Raw genomic sequence first — 16,717 nt, 5'->3', positions numbered from 1 at the left:
CGTTATAATTATGTAATGAACCGTTAATATTACATTAATAAACCTGTATCAGCTACCGTTTATAGAAGGCATTGACAAGACAGAGGATCGGCAACGTTTCTCTCGTATCGGTCTGGAATATCTATAGATCCACGTATATATCTTCACTGGAACGGTCAGAAAATATCTATATAGACTCACGTATATGTCGTCACAAAAACAGTCTGAAATATCTATAGACTCAGGTATATACCGTCACTGAAACGGTCTGAAATATCTATAGACTCACGTATAGACTGTCACTGAAACAGTCGGAAGTATCTATAGACTAACGTATATATATCGTCACTCGAAACAGTCTGAAGTATCTATATAGACTCACTCATATATCTTCACCTCAACAGTTTGAGATATCTATAGACCCACGTATATACAGTCACCGAAAGGGTATGATCTATAGACGCATGTCTATATCGTTTCCGCTTCGGAACGTTGAGTGTGAAGCCTCTCGTTTACCCAGTTGCAAATTGAATTTGGAGCTACCGTTCGTTACTTGCGCGCGATCAAATAAATAGATGTAGCGTATGCAAATGAGGGGAAAGTCGCCTGAATAGTGTACATTGCATAAGTAATTGGCTTCAAGTGCCTGTGTGCGAGAGTGTTTCATGGTTACCGCATACGACTGGGGTGTAGTTGTTGATTTAAATAGATGTCTGTGCGGATGATTTTGATTGCCACTTTTCCAGATAGTCGTGGATGCTTCTCGAGCTCGGTGGAGCACTATGATTGGCTGTTATCTGTTGACCAATTAAAGTTGAGCTCGATCCTTCTCAACACAACACTAGATTGATAGATTGATTATGGAGTAACAATTGAAACTAGTATCTCAAATCATTTCAGAAGAATCAGTCGTTTACACAATATCATATAGTTACAATGTATTCATATTCAAAAATAATTGAAACTATTATCTTTGGATTATTTTTTGGAAAATCAGTAGCTCTGACAATATTAGATAGTTTTCATCCAATGTGTTTAGCTTCCATGGAGCGAGTTATTGTGGAGCTCAGGTCAATTGGAATATCCTAATGAAACTGTGCCGGTATAACGGTGACAGTGGCGGCGATTGAGCTGTGATACTCATTAATAAAGCCAGATTATGTGGTAGAAACTGATGGTGGTGTCACGTGATTGGTTTCATCGATCTGACACACGGTGACCATAATTGGCTCAGCCAAGTCCCATTTCCACTTCAATCCTATCACTTGATTACCGCACATGGAATATGTGATCAACATCTACTGATACACTACTCTTAGGAATCGAATGATGTGATTTCGGAAAGGTTTGAATGAAAGACGGTTTTTGGAATGATTTATGAATAAATAGGATATAATAGAATAACTGCCTTAATTTTGTACCTAGGAGGGCGAAGTTAGGGCACAATCGGCCTTCTCTTACACTTAATCCTCAATGAAAGAGTTTCAAGGCGGATTCTCCAATATCTGTATTAGTAAGCTTGTCTGGTTCTTTGAGAATGTTATTCTTAAAAGTTGTAGTTCATTCAATCATTAATACCGATACACTACTCTTAGAAATAGAAAAGGGGTATTCACAATGTTGGAGTTTGGAGCTGGCTAAGTCGAGCTATTCGCTAAATCCTGCTATTTGCTAAGTCTGTGTTAACTCAATGCTATAGTGGTACGTTAGAGAAAAATTAACAGACGAGATAGCAGATAGCGCAGGTTTGAGTTCACTAACTGTAGCAATCTCTGTTAAAACGGCAGTCATATGTTTATAATCTTACTTTTGAGTCATAATGAACTTTGAGTTAGACAAATTATCCGCTTGGATCGCTACTGCAGTTAGCTAATAGCAGATGATTTTAGATGGGGCGTTCACAATCCAGAGTTATCAAATAGCAATTTAGCTGGCTAAAACAACATTGTGAATACCCCTAATGAGTTGATATGATTTTTGGATGAATGGAACAGTTTCAAGTAACGATTCCCCACAAATGAGTATAATTCACAAATTATGGTATGATGGGTATTATTTATTTTCGGATGAGTGGAACAGTTTCAAGTAACGATTTCCCACAGATGAGTATTATTCAAAAATGATGGTTTGATGGGTATCATTCATTTTTAGATGAATGGAACAGTTTTGAGTAACTAATTCCCACGAATGAGTATTTTTTTAACGAGTCTGGTACATTTAGAGAATTATTCCCATGAGCTCTTATCCATATACAAATCATATAGCAGATAAAATCACAGACGTATAGTCCTCGTAGAGGTATTTAGGTAATGTTTAAAGTGTATAATAATTGATTATTATTATTATTAACGAAAATCCAAATTGGATGCTATAGTTCACCCCGAAGACTTCTAATACTGCAAATATTGACTACAGGGTAAACAGCTGGATGGCAATTCCATGAATGCTACTATTCAAAAATTATTTGTCAACCCGGGAATCGAACCCAGTACCTCCTAATTGCCGGTCAGGAATGCTTACCCTTACACCAAACTGGTAATCTGTGGATGTGTAGTGATTGTTGTTCGGTGCATTATCTCCAATCAGTAATATAATAAAGGAGAAAATTGGCTTAAACACGTACAGGATAGGAAATTCACGTATGACGCATCATCACGTCTCAACTACTCAACTGATTAACTTGGAATTTCCCATACAAATTCTCATTCCACCGAGGATGGTTATAGACCTATTTTTAATTTTTCAAGATTACAGTAGGTCAAGTTTTCAGTTTATAAATTTTTAATTAGACCCCTCGCGTAGCACGGGTTACATGCTGGAATTAGATATCAGGGTCTCAATATTTAAAAATTTATCCGTTATCTTTAGAATAGAATAGAATGACTTCTTTATTTTTTGACGTGTCGAAATTTGGACAGTGAGGTCCACTCTACCAATCAACCACGTCGTTAGCAAGAAAATACAGTACAAAATATGCAGACGTGATATGAAAAATAGAAGCAAGAAATGTCAAAAAAGATAATAAATATGAACATCTTCCAGGTTAAGACTTCCCAAAATCATCTCATGTAAATCTCAAATACTATTTGTGATGTTACAAGAAATGACTGATCAACTTTTGGCTGAACTAACGTGAAAATTCATTGTTTCAGGTGATTGTTACGGATAAAATGCCTGAACTGGCTTTCATAATTCGAATAAAATGGCGGCGATCTCCGAACAACCACTCTACAGTGCTTCTGCAAATGTAAGTAACATAAAATTTATACTAAATTTATCCTGTATCTTTAAACTATCAGCCTACATGCTCATCCCTGAAGCCCCACACACACATCGATTTTTGTTCGAGTGATATTTTGCCGTCTTCATAAATTCTATTTCATTGAACAGATAATGTTAATCAAGTTCAGTTCAATCTGGTAGATTTCATGAGGACAACAGAAAGTCGAGCGACAAAAATCGATGTGTTTGTAACTGACTGTATTGTATTTAACCCTTAGACTATCAACGGGACAATATGTTCCAGCAGAAATGACCAACCTCAGACAACAACTGGAACAATATGTCCCAACAGAAGTTCATCGAATCCCAGTGGGTGAATAGATCATCTAAACTACACAGTAATGAATCCCAGCGGTAGTCTAGGGTCTATTCTATAAAATACATCAGCTGTTTAGAGTTATCTGATCGCCATATTATTGTGAATTGAGGCTATATTGTGGTTACTAGCCGTCTGGCTCGCTTCGCTCGCCATATCCGTCTATCAAGGGGGCTCCGCCTCTTAGACCCCCGACTGGATCGTCCAAGAATGAGATCAGCAGGGTCGCTTCGCTCGCCTGCATTTTTCATTTGAGCATTTTTATCATATGTTAACGTCTGGCTAAACGGATATGGCGAGCGAAGCGAGCCTGACGGCTAGTAATATAATATTCCCAGGATAGAAGAAGCAGTGTCCAATCAATTTTTCCGCGATAAATGCATTTAAATCTTCAACTTGGTGCCAACCTCACAAAGTCAACTCAACTTAATGCCAACCTGACAAAATTATTAATTTAGTTGCCAGTTAACAACTGTTTCGAAGAGGTACTCTATCTAGATTAAAGTTCTATAGTAACATATGATATGGAAATTTCAATTATAATTAAGAGATTGGGAGAAGAAGAATATACATGCTAAAAGACGAACTTTAAACCCTTGAAAACAACCCTTAGAGTTAAAATATTGCCAAAAGATTTCTTAGTACGCCTCTAAAGGGCCAACTGAACATACCTACCAAATTTGAACGTTTTTGGTCCGGTAGATTCTTGGTTATGCGAGTGAGTGAGTGAGTGAGTGAGTGAGTGAGTGAGTCAGTCAGTCAGTCAGTCAGTGAGTGCCATTTCGCTTTTATATATATAGATATGCTCTCATGCATGCATGTGTCAGATGCTGGTTTTATGCTGAATGAAGCTGTTCTAATGTGATTTGCAGTGTCATTTTGAGTTGAAAGTAAGTAAATAACTCCATATAATAACATGTGGAATTGAAATTGTAAAGTTATTTACTAAATTTTATCCATTTTATCGTGTTTTTTGTATTGGGACATATTGTCCCAATGGTAAATGTCGCTATTTGGTATTTGACGGGACAAGCTTCATAGACCGTATTTGGTAGTCTAAGGGTTAAATAAAGCATTGATCCACTATAATTGAAAATCTTATTGTTTTCAAAAATTTCAGTAGTCCTGAAAAGAAAAGTGAGTAAGCAATGTTGTACATCAACTAAATTCTTCAACCTGAACAGCCCTACAGCATCCGCGATTCTCTATAATCCTCTCCAAATTTATACTTCCGAATAATTCCAGATTTTGCAACATCTGTTTGCTTTCCCTATGAAGCAGTGCTTCGCCTCCAGTGCTTCTTAACGACTTGAAATAACATATTATTTTGCGCAGAGAGCGTTTTCAGTTTGTTCTACTGATCTGGGACCTAGCAGCAAACGAAGAACTGAGTATGTGTACAAACAGGTTGGACAAAGAGGGTCGACAGTGCTTTCTGCCGTCTTATATGGAAGAGAGACAGAGAGGGTAGACAAACTTCACGAAGAAAACGAGCTGGAAAACGGTTTTATGAGAGAGGGAGAGAGAATGAGAGCGAGTGAGAGAGAGTGAGAGAGAGTGAGAGACTTTGAGTGGGAGAGGACCGACAGTGAATTCGGTCATCCTTTATGGAAGGAAGACAGAGAGGGATAACAGTTTATTCTGCCTTGCTTCATGTGTTTGTGAGAGAGAGAGAGTGATTGACTGAGAGAAAAGAGAGAGAGTGAGTGAGCAGACAGACTTCTCAAAGAAATCGAGCTGGAAAGAACTTACTCAAATGGTGCGGAAGACAGAGATAGCAAGAAATTTACAGCGTCAAGACACAGTTCAAGAAATGTGCTCAGCCTTTTTCCAACATAGAATTTTATTTATAAGAGCATCAAATGATCGTATTTATGATCAACATCCGTTGGTACTTAATGGTGACTCTTGGAGTGTCCCAATAAAGTAGACTTCGATTATCTTCTCCTCTAGTTTGAACTTCGACTATCGGTGATGTCTTGGGAACTTGGAGAGGAATCTTGCTGGAGTTATCGTACAGACAAGAGTTTGATGCGAAGAACCTGGAGAACTGTGAAATGAAAAACTTCTAGGTTTTATGTTCCTATTACATCTCTATACAAGAACACCTCAATAAGATTTGAAAAAGGAATGGTTTGAATCAACTTCAGATGAGAAAATTATACTTTGAAAAGCGTTTCAATGACGTGTATGCTGTATGAGATTCTACATTCTGCACTAATTGTTTGCAAATATCATGAAAATGTCCTGTTGATATCAAGTTTATAAATAATTACAATATCCTGAGTAATCCAAAACTAAGGAGTACAGCTGTCATACAATGAAAATGTGAACTTCTTATTCAATATATATTTCTACCACTATTCAAATTTATTTTCATTTTTTTATTTTCACAAGAAAGTACTGACTGGGACAATATCGTACTAAGGATACTCCTGGTACTATTTCTCTTCCAAATTTGGATAATTAAAAAGTCCGAAATAGGATTATGATTCCGCTCTTCTAAAATTTAGTCCATTTTCACTCAAAAAACAACAAAAGCTGAGAATTAAAAATAATATTGACGGTTGGGAAACTGGATACTGGATAGAGGTATTTAAGGTATTCAACTATAGATGCCATTCTTCCCGTAGTATCTCAGAAGTTTCTGAAGAATACAATTTATCCGATGATTAGGATAATAGGAGCTTAAATCAACACAGTCATGCTACGGGATAGTCACAACTCCTATTATCATGAAAAAAATAGATGAATCTCTATCTCTATATATAAAAATGAATGTCTGTTTGTGTGTTTGTTAGTTTGTGTGTTTGCTTGTTTGTTCCCAATACACTCGAAACTACTTGACAGAACGGCATGAAACTTTGGAAATATGTTGTGTGAATATTGGGGATGGTTTCTGACCAGAAACTTCAATAAGGGGTCTAATAATAATTATTTATTAATCCATTTTACCGACCTGTTTTGAAATTTTCGGCCGAGTGGCTACTTATAATTTAGCATCTAAATTTACCAGCTGTATAATAAACACGTCACCCCGTGATCAATTGTGTTTTGGTATTAAAACGGTGGTTTGGAGTTGACGTTAGTGTACCGTAGTTGATTGGTACCAGCTGTAGATAATCGTTCCTTAGAAGACCTATAAAATAATTATTATCACTCCCCCATTATTGTGAAACTCATGAAAGAGAGTTGTTCATATTGCTATCATTGATTACTGAAGAATGTCAGACTAAATTGAAATTTTCTTTGAATTTAGCTTAGCTTATATTCATCCTAAAATTGAAGATGGAAAGAATATGGAATTCTGTGTAATTCATCGTACATCGCATATTTCCTGGACCATCTATCCACAATCAACAACTATGAAAACATTAAATTCATGTTTGAAACACTGATTTAACCTACCAGTATCTATTTTTTCAGTTCAACACTTTACTGATAGATATAAATGCTGCATGACTAAGCACATTTGAGATGTAAATAAATATTCATTGTCAGATAAATTTCATGATTCACCAAATAAAGTGTGACATATGATACATTGACTTTGGCGGTACGAAGATTGCCGGGTAAGCTAGTTATCTATAGGAAAATTCTAGGAGCATTGATTGAGCTCGAAACTTGATTAATTAAAACTATTCTGAAATCAAATTCTCCGATGATTCTTTGAGGAACAGTAAGAATTCTGATCAACTCATGCTATGGGATAATCACAACTCCTACTATCTTGAAATAAAAATAAATGAATTATCTATAGGAAAATTATAGGATCATTGATTAAGCATGACACTTGATTGATAAGAACTATTCTGGAAATCAAATTCAATACCTGGATGATTCAACTCAACTCGAAACAAAGTACTCGCCAACCTACAAACATTCGTCAGAAGTTGAGGAAGTTGGGCATGAATATTATCATCATTCTTCCATGTAATTACCCTCTGAAATGCTACTGGCTGCTTGGCAAAGATTATTCCGGTAGTTATTGCAAACGCATCTACCGTTCCAGTGAAGAGAGAGTGAGTGAGAGAGTGAGTGAGAGGGAGAGTGAGAGAGAGAGTGTGTGTGTGTGAGAGAGAGAGCGCGATTGTTATTGTGATGCAAGGAGAAAGAGAAAGAGAAAGAGAGAGTTATGATCTTGCAAGAAGAAATAGAAAGTGCGAATAGAGAGAGCGCGATTGTTATTGTGATGCAAGGAGAAAGAGAAAGAGAGAGTTATGATCTTGCAAGAAGAAATAGAAAGTGAGAGAGTAGGCCGGAAGAAGGGTGGCCTGTTTTCATTGAATGGATATAGGCCATGATCCAAGGCCAGGCTTCAACGATAAGGGCAACTCTTCACCATTCAACAACACCTCCTCACCCTTCAATTCTCTACACCCTACCACTCACCACCAGCCAACCCTTAAAACCTCCCTTCATCCTTCCTGGTATTGCTCCGCTCGCTTACTTACATCGTGTTATTTTGTTAGTTCGATCGTGTCTCTCTATCTTTAGCCTTTCTGCCCTGGAAATGATTCTCCCTTGTATTTACATTCTTAGCCAATTGAAAGTGTTGAGTGATGTCTGTTAGATTACATCTGACATCAATCTGTTTAATTAAATGGAATAAGCTGTCATATTGTGATAACTGAGCCAAGTATGAAGGGACATTTTGTTTCTCTGATTTTGTTATTAACACGTATCAACATTCTCAACTAATCAAAAACATTGAGTGATGTCTGTTGGATTAGAAAATATGTTCAATAAAATGGAATTTATTGAGATAAATGAGTCAAGTATGAAAGGACAATTGTTTCTCAATTTAATGTAACATCAATCTTCCTAACTCAATAGAGTAAGTTATCATATCGAGATAGAAGATTCAAATACGTAGGGACATTTTGTTTCTATGTTTCTGCTATTCTGATTCGACTTGTGTTAACATTCTCAGCCATTTGAAAACATCAAAAGGTGTCTTTTGGATTAGATCTGACATCAATCTGTTCAGTTGAATGGAATAAGTTGTCAAACTTTTATGAAGACATTTTGTTTCTCTGTTTTTGGTATTCTGATTGAACTTCTATCAACATTTTTAGGCAATTGGAAACATTGAGTGATGTATGTTGGATTAGATCTGACATAAATCTGTTTTATAATATGAAATAAGTTGTCATATTGAGATAAATATGAGTCAAGTATTAGGGAAAATTTTGTTACTTTGTTTTTGTTATAAGCTCGTATCATCATTCTTAGCCGATTGAAAAGATCGTGTGATTTAGGTTGGATTAGATTTGACATCAGTCTATTCAATGAGAGAAAATCAGTAATACAAGAGGTAACACAAGAATACCATTATGTGGTCAAATTTTTTTTCTTTAGAGTTACTTTTGAATATAAATAAAAATGGAAATCCAAGTACCCTTTTTAGAACTCACAACATGTTTCGGCTATATGATGCTATTATCAAAACTGAATAATTTGAAAGTATAATTGGATTTCTATTCTTATATTTATATTATGTATTCAACTATGAAAAAATTCGATTATGAATAGGTATAACCACATCTCACCAAACACTGTGTCAGCAGTGAATGAGTTGTCATTCCAACAAATTTCATTTTATAAAATATAATTATAGTACCCTTCAAAATTAATGAAAGTTAAAGTTAATAAAACAAGAATACAAATTGTTAACATAGAAAGTAGAAATTGAAAGTAGCCCTGAATTCATACATTTAGAAAATATATAGAAATCATTAATTAAGAACCAACTGTTTCTACAACTCATTGGTTCTCGTTCTTTGATATTGTGTTTGAACGAGCGTTAGCGAGTTCTTACTTTGGACTCAAGGCCAGAGACTTTGTCCGTCTGTGTGTATGCTCGACTATAACTTTTGAGAGTTTTGATCAATCAGCTTCAAATTTAGAACACATATTCTTCAGCTGTTTTCACAGATCATGTTCGTGGGCAACATAGTCCAGCAGGTAACTCGTGATCCGCAAAAATCTTATTCAAAACTTGACAAACTGAAAACTTGACCTTGTGGAATCTTGAAGGAATTTGAATAGGCCTTCAATTATCCTAGATGAATTGAGAATCTAAATGCAAAATTTCGAGTTATTCAGTTCAGTAGTTCAGACGTGATGATGCGTCATTCGTGAACTTCCTATTCCTCCGCTTATAAGCCAATTCGTTCCTTCATTATATTATAGACTAGTAGGTAACTCGTCTTCCTCAAGTGCCTAATTTGAAACTTGATACACTAAAATCTTGAAGTAATGAAATCTTGAAAAATTGAAAATAGGCCATCAATATTTTCCACGCTAAATTGGAAATCTATAATCAAATTTCATGTTAATCAGTTCAGTAGCTCAGACGTGATGATGCGTCATTTGTAAATTCCCCATCCCATACGTTTATACGCCAATTCTTTCCTTCATTATATTATAGACTGGCAGGTAACTCGTATAAAAAAATACACCTGAAGGGCCTGATTCAAAACTTGACAAACTGAAAACTCCACCCACTGAAATCTTAAAGAAATTTAAATTGTCCTATAACTATCCTCGGTAAATTAAAAACCTATATAGTTATGAAAAATTTTAAGCTTTTCAATTCAGTAGTTCAGTCGTGATGAAGCGTCATTCGTGAATTTCCTATCCGAACGTGTGAAAGCCAGTTCTTTCCTTCATTATACTATAGATAATGTGAAAATAGATGAGAATAATGATGAAATCATTGCCAGGAAGAAAGAGAATGAGAGAAACCCAAAGAATTCCGAATCATATCCAACCAACAACATAGCAAAGAAGCTTCCAACTCCCAGTGCGCATCAGACCTCTCCAAGAAAAGTAATAAACAATGGAGCATCAGCTGGACGGGCCAAGTGGCCGAGAAGCTGCATTCTTGAATATCACGTCAAAAGCATCTCAGCGCCAGTGCAGGAGGCAGGTAGGCAGCAACGAGATAACAAATATATGAATGCCAAGGTGAGTGTGCCAGGTACAGAAGTTGGAGGAAGTATGTCGTGAAAAGGGGTGATGAACAGGATGGTGGGGGTCAAATAGGTGGAGAGGAGAGTTGAAGTTGATGAGGGGGATTGAACAAGGAGGAAGGGTTGATGGACAGGTGAGGAGGCGGAGATTGAACAGGTTGAGAGGGGTGTTTAAAAGGAGAGGAGATGGTCAGGATGAGAGAGGGATACATGGTAAGGTGGTGAGTAGGATTTAAAAGGAGTGGTGGGGACGAAGGAGGAGGAAGGTTGCTGAACAGGTGGAGAGGGGGGTTGGACAAGATGAGGGAAGGTTTGAACAGGCGAAGAGGGGGAATGAGCTGGATGAAGAGAAGGTTGAATTAATGGAGAGGGGGATTGCAAGGGATTGATTGAGTATTTTATTTATGTAGATTACAATATAATACTGGCTTGTACACTCATATACAATAGCTTACAATACTGCAAAATTATAGATGAATTCACATAATATAGACTAAGAATAGTATATTTCGCACCTATAGCAGAAAATGAGATTTTTCCGGCTCGAAATCGGTTTTTAAGTCCGAGGCCGTAGGCCGAGGACTAGAAAAGATTGAGAGCCGGAAAAACATTCTTGCCCGTGGTGCGAACGCTATTTTTCGCCACACACAAAAATAAACAATATATTTATATATGAAAATAGTTGTTTACTAAGCACTTTCGAAAACAGAAGTGGAAGGTGATAGCTCTAGCAAATCTGAGGTAATCTGAATATCAGGAAATTGTCCAAGTATTTTTATTTTTTATTCTGATTTGTCTAAATAACCTGAAACATAATGTTCAATTATGTGGGAGGTTGAGTTTATACTTTTTTATTCTTTCAAATGACAATAAGATGATATTATTATAAGTGTTTTATTTATTGAATGATGAACATAAATAATGGAAAGTTTTTTGATCACCTTTCTTAGTTCCATGTTAGCGGCTGGAAAGGGTACTCTTTCTGGCCTAGGCCGGAAAGAAACCTGTTCTGACGTCAGACGAGAGTCGTCTGCAAACAATGTCTTTCAGATCTACGTAGGGACTGGAAAACAGCTGCTTTCTGTGCAGTGTGGCGAAAAATAATTATTCGACTGTATCCTATACTATTAAACAAGCAATTTCTGTTTATATGTTTAGATGTTTATATATTTGTATGTAACCGGATCTCGAAAACAGCTCTAACGATTCTCACGAAATTTGGAAGAAAGTTGGTTTATGAAATAAAAATTCGATTGCACTGAGTCTCAAGCCTGGGATAAATCGCTGAAGGACATTAAAACGATAAATCCGTCCTTGGAAAGACAGCTGGGAATTTTCTCGTCTGTTGATGATGGAAGTCAGTGAAAAACATTTTGTCGTCTGTTGATAAAGGAAGTGAGTGAGCGAGTGCATATGTGTGGAACTGAAGCAAATTATGACTCAGCTGTTAAACTTTTGTAATCATTTAATCAGCGCCGGTTGTACAAGAGCCAGTTAAATTTTAATCCTGATTAATTCTAGTAGAACCAATCTGATAAGATATCTTTTCAAAATGGTCTTCTCTGATTTGGTTTACGTGAAATTGATCAGGACTAACATTTAACATGCTTTTGTAAGAGGAATTTTTGCATTCCTCTGGGGATTAATCTCAATCCAATGTGATTAGATAGAACCTTTCTGTATGAACTATAAATATATTATAATTTCTTCTATCGTAATAAATTAAATAAGAGCGGAGCTTGGTGCCCCGATATTATGATATGAAAAAAAACAAATCAAATCAAATAAAATTTATTCATCAAAAACAATTACATTACAAATTAGAATACTATAACAATTAAAACAATGAAGTTTTATGCATTGAATGATTTCTTAATATGCAAAGATAATTCAATGAATAAATATACACTCCACTATAAATGATAAGTGTTGGGGTATAAGTTATTAGTTGCTTGTTGCGTGTTGTAATTACTATTTACAAACTTCATTCACTGATAAGGAATTTAAGTTTTTTATAATAAAATCAGTGAAAATTTATAATACAAACAAATTCATGAAATTAGTAGATAGAATATTAATGTTTTAGTAAGGATAATAATAAGAAAGTTAATTTCTAGAAAAATGAAAAACTAGTAAAGGAAAGGATGAAGAATAAAAATAGTTTCAATATTTACAGTCTAATCAAATTTTCACAATAAATTTCCACTCCAATATCAACCAACCAGGAAAATAAAACTTTTCTTGAACATGTGTCTATTGAATTCTTCCCTAACGTAACTTGGTATTGAATTGTAGATTTTTGGTCTCAAATATATGTAGTTTCTTTGTTCAAATATAGTGTTCATCCTTGGTACTATTAAATTCGTGTTTCTCTGCCTTGTTTGATGGTTATGATCTGCCAGTCTTATGTGTTCATTATTTCTCCTCATTCGCGAAACAATTTGGAATAACTCCAGATAATATTTTTATGCATCTACATAAATTGGCAGAGCTTTGGACATATCAATGTCAGTTCTTTGGAGAGAATATTCAAAATATTCTTCCCACTAACTCTCTACCAAAAGGATGAGATGGGTATGAAAAGAATGAGAGGGAGGTTGAACTGATTGAGAGGGGGGTAGAACAGAAGGTGAGAGGGGTTGAAAAAGATAAGAGGAGGGGAGGCAAAAGAAAGTCGGACAGTGTTTTTGAGTGGACACTAACGAGGTGAGGCACTATGATACCCACCCTGTTCTGCAAAGAAAAACAACCCTCCGTCTTCGCTGAGAGACAGCTGGAGGCGGTCAGGTGGGATCGGTGCCGAGGGGGTAGGGGTGGTGGTTGTTAAGGATGGGGTAAGGGGTGGAAAAGGCGGTTCTGAATTATAAATGACAGACGTGCATCGTGGGTGGTGCCACCCCCCTCATCTTTTAAATCCTTCATTCCCATTCCTGAAATCCTCTGCCTTTCTAAGTGCGTTCTGCTTTCTTTCTATTTATTCTTATTCTTATCCTTCTTCTCCTGTTTCTTTCTCCTTCTTCTCCTTCTTCTCCTTCTTCTTCTTCTTCTTCTTCTTCTTCTTCTTCTTCTTCTTCTTCTTCTTCTTCTTCTTCTTCTTCTTCTTCTTCTTCTTCTTCTTCTTCTTCTTCTTCTTCTTCTTCGTCTTCTTCTTCTTCTTCCTTTTCTTCTTCTTCTTCTTCTTCTTTTCTTCTTCTTCTCTTCTTCTTCTTCTTCTTCTTCTTCTTCTTCTTCTTCTTCTTCTTCTTCTTTCTTCTTCTTCTTCTTATCCTTTTCTCCTTTTTCTTTTCTTCTTATTCTCTTCTTCTTCTTCTTCTTCTTCTTCTTCATTTTCCTCTCCATTTTCTTTTTCTTCTCCTTCTTCCTCCTCTTCTTCTTCCTCTTCTTCTTCTTCTTCCATTTTCTTCTTCTTCTTCCTCCTCCGCCCGCTTCATTGATGTTCTTCTTCTCTCCATGAAGATAAATAATGGAGAGTACAATACGTCTTGCAGAGAGGTCTCCTTGACTTCCTTGACTGGACATGACTCTGATGATCATGATGATGATGATGATGACGCACGGAAAAATAGCCTCAACAAAAATTGTGATGGCCTTATTTTTCTGGCCTGAAATCTCTTGTTTTCGAGAGAGTCGTGCGGATTTTTTTCCACTGAATGGCGGAAACGGTTTCATTGACTGCATGTAAAAGTCTTCAATTTCAATGCTATTTATCTACAGCATACAGAAAATATAATGAGAAAAAACGTATACGTTGAAATAATTGTTTCAATGCGTGGGGTCCCATCTGACCGAATCCCGAAAGGGTCGAGGAGTATACTTTCCTATATGGTCAAATCCCATCTAGCCGATGAGATTCGATCAATTGCGACGAACTACAACATTTTTCTATCAAATGGGATTCGACTGTTTGAGAATCGGTCAGATGGGAAAATCAAATCTTCGACTAAATGGGATTACTATTAAAACTTTTCGATCATTTGGGATTCGACCATTTGGGAAAGTATAAGTTTCAATTCTACCATTTGGGATTCTTCAATTTTCGATCATTTGCGACAAAATAATAGTTTCGACCAAATGGGAATCGGTCATTTGGCATGCCACCAAACTTGTACCTACTTCAAGTGGTCAAATGGTCGAATCCCAAATGATCGAAAAGTTTTAATATAATCCCATTCGGCCGAAAATCTCAACTGTCGCAAAAGGTCGAAGATTTGATTTTCCCATCTGACCGATTCTCAAACAGTCGAATCCCATTTGATAAAAAATGTTGTAGTTCGTCGCAATTGATCGAATCTCATCGGCTAGATGGGATTCGACCATATGGGAAAGTATACTCTTCGGCGACCTTTTGGGATTCGGTCAGATGGGACCCCACCTTTCAATATTGTAATAGATTTTCTAAAAATCTTGAGACAAAATTATTTGTTGTAAAGGATAAAAAGAGAGAAGAAATTCCTTTCAACATTGGTCTCCCATGTAATAGATGAAATAATTGTTTCAATGTATATAATAGAAACAAATTGCTAAAATTATGTGGTGTACAGGATTAAAAGAGAGAAGAAATTTCTCGTCAACAATGGTCTCCCGTGTAGTAGATGGAATAATTTCTCAATTTATATAATAGATACAAACTTATTTATTTAATCCTTCAGAATTACATAACTTACAGAAAAGTACCACAGGCTTATAAGCCCAAAACGGTTCCAATTCCAATTTATACAACATTCAAATGTAGATAGGTTATGTGTCTCTTGACATCCATCAATTACACACTCAATTTCAAATTCAAAACACACAAAAATCATGTTTTAATTTAAAAAATATACTTCTAAACTAGATTAAAACAATCACAATTAATTAGAAAATTCCAAACTTTGAGAAAACTATAAAATTTTGAGACCGAAAAGACAAACACACTATTTAGAACTTATCACAGCTGTGATAATTGCAAAGAAACAAATCGCTTAAATTATGTGGTGTACAGGATAAAAAGAGAAAAGAAATTCCTTGTTAACAATAGTCTTCCATGGAATAGTTGAAATATTTTGTTCCAATGTATATAATCTATACAAACTGAAACAAATTGCTGAAATTATGTTGTGTAAAGGGTGAAAAGAGAGAAGAAATTCCTTGTCAACAATGTTCTTCTATGTATTGGGCAGGTGAGGTTGAACAGCAAACAAGAAATACGTGATAGGAAAATGAAAGGAGGTATGGTGATAGGCAGGGCTGAAGAAAGGTATGACAGGATATGAAATAACGGTGGTAGAAAAGGTCACAAAAATTCAAAGATGAGAAAATAAATTCGAAGTGAAAGGTTGATTGAAACTGTTTCAAGTATCACACATTTTTCTCATCTCTAAAATGTGGACTTGTAAAATTCTGAGAATGCTGGCACACGAATATGAATAAAATTCATGTTATTATAATTTTTTTACAGTTTCAACTCTCAAAATTCTTACATTCAAGATACATGTGTTCGTGAAACAACATATATGAGAGCTTCCCTCAAACTGTGAATTTACAGTACTATAGTGAGGTCCACGTTATAATGGCAGTGTTTGATTAGCAATGGTATTGCTAGCCTCGTCTATCATTCAACAAAGCGGATAGCGATATCTCTTTCTCGCTCTGCTCTGTTGCCAGATCATCTTTTAACAAAGTAGAATTTATTATTTATTAACAAAATATTTCATTTCAATTATGAAAATTCATTATGAAATTATTGAAAAATATAATTGCTTGCTCAATGAAATATAATTTATTGATTATTTTAAACGAGAATGAACAGTTAATATTACATCAATAAACCTGTATCAGCTACCGTCTATTGAAGGCATTGAGAAGACAGAGGATCGGCAACGTTTTTCTCCTATCTTTCTCCACTGCCTTTATAATGTGGACCTCACTATAGTGAGTCATCAGGGGCTGGAGAACTAGCTCATGCCAATTCTACTGATTTCCAAATCCAGAACTTTTATAATACTATTTCGCCACACTGCACAGAAAGCAGCTGTTTTCAGAAAAAAAACTTGAAAAAACTTGAAAAACTGCAGCGAGAAAATTCACAATTTTCCGATGAAAATGACTGTCGCAGCTACGGTTTTTCATGACATGCAGACGCTGAAAAACAGGGGAAGGATAGAGGATCATGATACTGATAGCA

The 16,717-nt window shown here is 35.8% G+C and overlaps 1 protein-coding gene across 3 annotated transcripts in view; it reads left to right on the top strand.

Moving 5' to 3' along the window:
- LOC111062208 (gamma-aminobutyric acid type B receptor subunit 2-like) overlaps positions 1-16,717 on the top strand; it is a 623,739-nt gene that overhangs the window by 26,613 nt on the left and 580,409 nt on the right. For all 3 annotated transcript variants that reach the window (XM_039431291.1, XM_039431289.1, XM_039431292.1), the window contains exon 2: positions 3,132-3,226. The gene's annotated coding sequence lies outside the window, so the exon portion shown is untranslated. The remainder of the gene's footprint in view (positions 1-3,131; positions 3,227-16,717) is intronic.

The sequence above is a fragment of the Nilaparvata lugens genome, chromosome 6 (assembly GCF_014356525.2).
Source record: "Nilaparvata lugens isolate BPH chromosome 6, ASM1435652v1, whole genome shotgun sequence".
Lineage (NCBI taxonomy): Eukaryota > Metazoa > Arthropoda > Insecta > Hemiptera > Delphacidae > Nilaparvata > Nilaparvata lugens.
The sequence above is the reverse complement of the archived record's forward strand: the minus strand, read 5'-3'. Positions and strand labels throughout refer to the sequence as shown.